Here is a 6,642-nt window from a genome sequence, read left to right on the forward strand (position 1 = left end):
ATTTAAGCTAGTTGATAGCTAGCTACATTGGAAGTTTATTTTGAAAAGACACTGTAACAAGGGGCAACTGTATGTTTCCTGTGAACACAGAAGTTTATTTTGAAAAGACACTAACAAGGAGCAACTGTATTGTTTCCTGTGAACACAGTTTATTTTGAAAAGACATAACAAAAGGCAACTGTATGTTTCCTGTGAACACAGAAGTTTATTTTGAAAAGATACTAGCAAGGAGCAACTGTATTGTTTCCTGTGAACACATACGTTTATTTTGAAAAGACACTAACAAGGCGCTACAGTATGTTTCCTGTGAACTCAGAAGTTTATTTTGAAAAGACACTGTAACAAGGCGCTACTGTATGTTTCCTGTGAACACAGAAGTTTATTTTGAAAAGACACTGTAACAAAAGGCAACTGTATGTTTCCTGTGAACACAGTTTATTTTGAAAAGACACTGTAACAAAAGGCAACTGTATGTTTCCTGTGAACACAAATTTATTTTGAAAAGACACTGTAACAAGGTGCTACTGTATGTTTCCTGTGAACACAAATTTATTTTGAAAAGACACTGTAACAAGGTGCTACTGTATGTTTCCTGTGAACACAGAAGTTTATTTTGAAAAGACACTATGCATTGGTTTCATTGCTTTTTGAGTTCAACTTAGTGTTTGTGAGAGAAACTATATATTATTTCTTCTTTCAAAAGTAGCATAGTGTCGCTTTAAAGCATTCATTGCACAACTCCAAGAGGTGTCCGCTGATCCCAGTTTCCCCTCACTTTAATGACTCCATCACCGGAGTGAGCTGGAATTTGTTATCAGTGCAGCTCGAGAACAAGGGTCAGCCCACAGAGTCAGCAGAACACACAAACAGACAGACATAAATATAACATATTGCACAATAAATAAAAAATCACAATATTTCAAGGACGCAGAGTGCAGCTGGATGTTCATAAATGCAGGGGAACATTCCGGAGTGCTCTCACTTGTTAGTGGAAAGCACTACTGCCCCAACCGCCCCTTATTCTAGTTGATGGGACACAGATGGAAGAAAATAAAAATACATTCAATGGGGCAGCAATTACCTGTGTGAGTGGTTGAAGACATTTTCCCATCTTCCATTTAATGTTGCTATAAATAATTATTTTCCATGAGTGGAAACTTCTGGTTCTGACAAGTGAAGCCAGTAAAGAAGTTCCTTAATGCTGCATTCTCTCTAGTGTCCAGCAGGGGGCGACTCCTCTGGTTGTATAGAAGTCTAGTCTAAAATGACTCTACTTCTCTCTTGATTTATTCCCTCAGTAAACATTGTAAACATGAGTTTATGGTCTCAATCTCTAGTTCAGTTTTACGCTAGTTGGATGTTTATTTAGTAAATTAAATGGATACCAAAATGCCACACTTGAGGCTTCAAAAAAAACGTGAATATTGGACCTATATTCACCAGGAAGCAACAAAACACTTATATCATGACGCGTATGTGTTGATAATACATCAATGTTGAGGTAACAGCTTATAGAGCTGTTCCAAAAGTAGCCAGGTTCTGCTGAAAATTACATTTACATACGAACAAAACCCACATTGTCAATTACATTTTGATTTTCTGCGGGGCTACGTTTGTTTTTGATGAATCTCAAATACGTTTCTAATCGTAGTCCGTGTGGGGGAGGTCTGGGAGGAGAGACGGATCAAACTTACTTCAATTTACAGTCTACAAGTTAAAAACATAACCAAGTAGTGTCGTTGCATTTTAGTTTTGTTCCAATTTACAACTTTAACCACAATCCAGGATAAAATGTCTTTCCCTCTGTAACTGAGAATGCAGTTTGAACAAGCTCATGTAAAAGTAAAAAAAAAAATACTACTACAGTATATAAAGACTATTACACAGTAAAGTCCTATAGTATACTAATAACGTAGTCATTTTGGGTAGCGCTTTATTGAAGTGGTTATTGATTTGAAACAGTATTCTCCACATGTGTTGAGTTTATACACTCGCCTGTAGACAGCCATGACACTTTTTCCATGTTCAGCTGAATAATGACTCTCTAAGTTACACCGGAGTCAACTGGAACTAATACCCTGGTAGTGCACCAATTGGACATAATCTCCATTTTCTCATTTTTGTACCATACTATTTGTACCATTGCCTTTTTTTTCCCCCCAGTAACCTTCCTATGAACCTACATTTCCATGTCAGTTCCTTTCTAGTAAATTATAGGAAATTGGACCCCTTAAAATGAAGAGTCGCTGTAGTGGGGAAACATGCACAGCCATGTATTTTTTTTAATTTGATTTATTAATGGATCAGAGTGTCGGGAGTGAGGACATTTATTTCGTACGGAGAGGGAAGCTGTCTGCAACTGTGGTGCTGGAAAGATTTACAGCAGAGGGGCTCCTCTTCTTGATTCCTACTAGATCTCTCCTCTCTCTGCTCCTCCTCTTCACCATTATATATAGACATGTTAAACTGCTGTATATCCACTTATATTAAACACTCCTAATGGATACGTTCACAATAATGTCTTCCGTCTTTCATCGTCGTGTGCTCATGCAGCTCAGAGATTGTAGCCGTACGCCGGGAAATGCCACACAATCGACGCGCTCTCGGACGAAAACAAAATTCAACATTTACTCGGGGAGTAAACTGACAGTGTTTTGGGGGGAAGCGGCGATGTGTGTCAGAGCCTGAGGGAGAACCAGGAGAACAACACATGGAGCTGTGCTGTGCTTCCTCAAAAGTTGCCTTGTTGCCTTGTTTTGTTTGTATCTCTTCCTCACAGAAGAACCACTTGTAAACTATATTTCATCATATCGTGTACATAAGAGTACTTTTTCTGTCATTACGGTGAATTAAGAGTTGTTTTTTTTGTAATGATGTAGTTGTATAGTGCAGTAAAGTGTATGCAGTGCTGAATAATGCATCTTGTATCGTAATATTTGCTGTCCATTGTTAATATTACTTTACAAACTGTATTAAAAATGCTTTGACGATACTGTACTTAAAGGTGCTTAAAATTCAAATTCAATGTAGAGTTAAAGTGATATCCACCTGAGCAGAGAATGAAGTCGTTATCCAAGCTTCTCTGTGCTTTGTGTACATACCTGAGCTAGCTGTGCGTACCTTTTTAGTGCATGTGAGTATGGCTGCAACAACAAATCGATAAAATCGATTAAAAACGATTATTAAAAGCGTTTGGCAACGAATTTCATTATCGATTTGTTGCGTCACGCGATTATTACGCCACTCAGTAAGTCGCGGAGATGTTTGAGTATAAAAAACAAAGTTGAGTTGAGTGCGGAGGAAGAGGAAAGACCATCGCAGAGACCCGTAACGTTGTTCTGAAACACGCGGCGGGGGAAGAGAAGTCAGTACGACCCGAGTCATTCAAGGTGTGGGAGCATTTCAGTCGTTAATTGCAAGATATGCAAAAGCGACGCGGCACCACGGTGATGATTCAGCACCTAAAACGTAAACATGTTGGAGTCCTTGATGAGGAGGAAGGAGTTCGACAGCAGGTTTAGTCACTACAGAATCCTACTGTTGTTCTGTTTGAAGTGAGGAACGTAACGTCCCTCCAGTAGCTCTCCTGGTGCTGCTGTTTACTCCTTATCCTGATGACAAGTTAGCGTTAGCTCGCTAATAACGGTAGTAAAGCAGGGGCGGTACAGCTTGGAAGACTAAAGACACGGTAGTGGTAGTGAATTGTGGACTTTGTACCCTATCAAAGATCTTTGTTTGTCAAAAGAAAAAGAGAAGATGGAGAGAAAGTGCACCAGCCGCTGTACATCTACAACAAGAAAGGAAACCGTTTCTACTATTTAGCACTGAATAGAGAGTTCAGAGTGCCAGATACCAGCAATCAGAAAGCAATAAATACCGAGTCCAAAAAACCCAACTAAGTGACCACACAAGCGACCGACCAATTGGCCGTTGTTGAGCGTGGCTGTCGCAGAAAAACCCCCCCAAAAAAAACTGGCAACCCGTGGAAAACAGACTGAGTCAGTTCTGCCAGCAAACAAGATGTAGAGACGGAGCATCGCTTCCTGTTCCACTGCAGCCAGTGTGAGCGCATTCAAATCAGGTTGTTCAGCGAAAGAGAAAATAACACCCAAATACCAAGAATGTGATCTCAGGCTGCAGGAAATCCAGTATTTAATTGGGGGGGGGGGTAGAAAAAAAACAACTGACCATGCCATATAAAAAAACATCCAGCAGAACAACACAGAGAGCAGTAATGAGCTCCTTTGAAATCTGCTTCCTCTTTAGATCGTCATTATCTCTGGTCTTCTATGACTCTATTACCACATTTAATTGTTTAACTATATCTATATTTACATTTTAGTCCGCTTTAATGATTTGCTGCACCAATTAGTTTTAGTGTCATTTGATGGTGTGTATAGCGCTGGAATGTGGAAACTGCTTTTATTTGTTCTCTCTTTTTATTTCGTTAACGTCTAATCGTCAGTCAGTCAGTCCATCGCTTTGGTCAACGTTAAAATACAAAATCCAAGATCACCGTGAAATATCGTCCTGTAGCATATTGGAGCCGTCCGTCCAGCTGACTCATCTGTGTCGAGATACGTTAATGATGGATTTTTGTTTTTTTGGTGTTTGGAAAATGAATATAAAAGTCCAGCAGAAGAGCAGAAGGAAGAAGGTCAAGGGGGGGGGGGGGCCTTCAAGTGGTACCAGACAGACAAACACTGCAGCAACACGAGCACACTGCATGATCTTCATTTCTTAAATCAGTAAATAAAAACCCTTGTGAAATATATAATGCATGTTTTAAACTAGAGACCATCATGTGATGGGATCAAAACCAGCCGCGACGCCAAATCGGGGCGGGGCCGTAAAGTTCCCCACTTCCTACTTCCGTTGCTCAAACCACACTAATTTATCCAGAACTGTTTTCCTCATTTTTGAGCTCAACTGCAACACCTCGTCATGTCACAGAGAACCATCCGCACACCGATGCATAGTTAGTCTCCGTGACGACGAACCGGAGGGTTCCCCGAAGAACCAAAAAATGAAAGCTGGAAGTGGGCGGCTCCGGCCGTGGCCATGTTGGCAGCGATGACACAAAATTGAGCCGGGGGCGTAAAGTGGGGGTTTGCCATAATGGCCCCTCCCCCTTTGCTCGGACCATGCCTACACACCTGTCAGGTTTGGTTGTCAGCACTAAGACCTCCTCTGTGGTCGTTCCTCATACGGTAGTTGTCTCCGGGACCACATATTTTGGCACGATGACTCATGACTAGGGATGGGTATCGTTTGGGTTTTTTCCCGATACCGGTGCTAAAACGATACTTTAAAAAACAAACACACAAAACGACGATTGACGACATTAAAGAAAGACTTTTTTTTTTATTGCCAAGGCAACTTGTTTTCTTCAAATTGAACAATATATGAACTGTTTGAAGTATACTATAAATATAGATAAATACAAAACCCTTGGCTTCAAACTACAGCTTCAAACTTTTTAACGTCAAACTATGAACAATATATTAACTGTTAACAACAGTTTACAGGATACTTAAATAAATATAAATAAACTTCAGCAATTCTTGCTGCGTTGCGTTTCGGTCCGGTAGGCACCGGTTGTATAGGAACCGGAATATTGGCACCGGTTTTCGGTACCCAACCCTACTGATGACACAAGGTGAAAACAACCCTCACGCCTGGTAACCAGGAAAGCGAGGTGTGATTTTATCGGGGCCCCTTGGTTGCATGCGTCCCCCCCCCCCTCCCCTCCCCTCCCCTGGCGGTAGAGACCCCCGGTCTTGTTCGTGCACATACTATATAGTACACATCTTGCCGCCACGTCATTTGTCAAGCCTTGCACTTCATGCCAGTAAAACTAATTTGAATTTTGCGACAGAAAGACTTCCGCTCTTGGCAACGGAACGGTGAAGATAAATAAATAAATAAATACAACAAGCCGATGCTTCGCAAAGATTGGCTCCCCTCCCACAAACAGCAACCGCCAGTACTGGTGAGAGTAAAATAACTCATAAGACGCCAGAACACTCGTGCTCCGAGCTCACACACTGTACTTGTTATTTCAAAGTTAGCCGGATAAATAGAGGCATTAATTTCTGCTGCTGCTGCATACGCAGCCTTCCCCCTGTGGCGCATTTTCCCTTGCAAATGCTCGGGCACCACAATGCCCCTTCTGCCAATATAGACTGAAACAGAGAGAGAGAGAGAGAGAGAGAGAGAGAGAGAGAGAGAGAGAGAGAGAGAGAGACAGAGAGAGAGAGAGAGGGAGAGAGAGATAGGGAGAGAGAGCGAGAGAGAGAGGGAGACAGAGGGAGGGAGAGAGAGAGAGAGAGAGAGAGAGAGAGAGAGAGAGACAGGGAGACAGAGGGAGAGAGAGAGGAGAGAGACAGAGGGAGAGAGAGAGAGACAGGGAGACAGAGGGAGAGAGAGAGGGAGAGAGACAGACAGCATGAGGGAGAGAGGGAGAGAGAGACAGAGGGAGAGAGAGAGAGAGAGAGAGAGACAGAGAGAGAGAGAGACGGAGAGAGAGAGACAGGCAGAGGGAGAGAGAGAGAGAGAGAGGCAGGGAGAGAGAGAAAGAGAGGGAGAGAGAGAGAGACGGAGGGAGACAGAGAGAGGGAGACAGACAGCACGAGGGAGAGA

The sequence above is a fragment of the Cebidichthys violaceus genome, unplaced genomic scaffold, assembly GCF_023349555.1.
Source record: "Cebidichthys violaceus isolate CVI_PGR_0920_01 unplaced genomic scaffold, fCebVio1.0.p SCAF_97, whole genome shotgun sequence".
Taxonomy (NCBI): Eukaryota; Metazoa; Chordata; class Actinopteri; order Perciformes; family Stichaeidae; genus Cebidichthys; species Cebidichthys violaceus.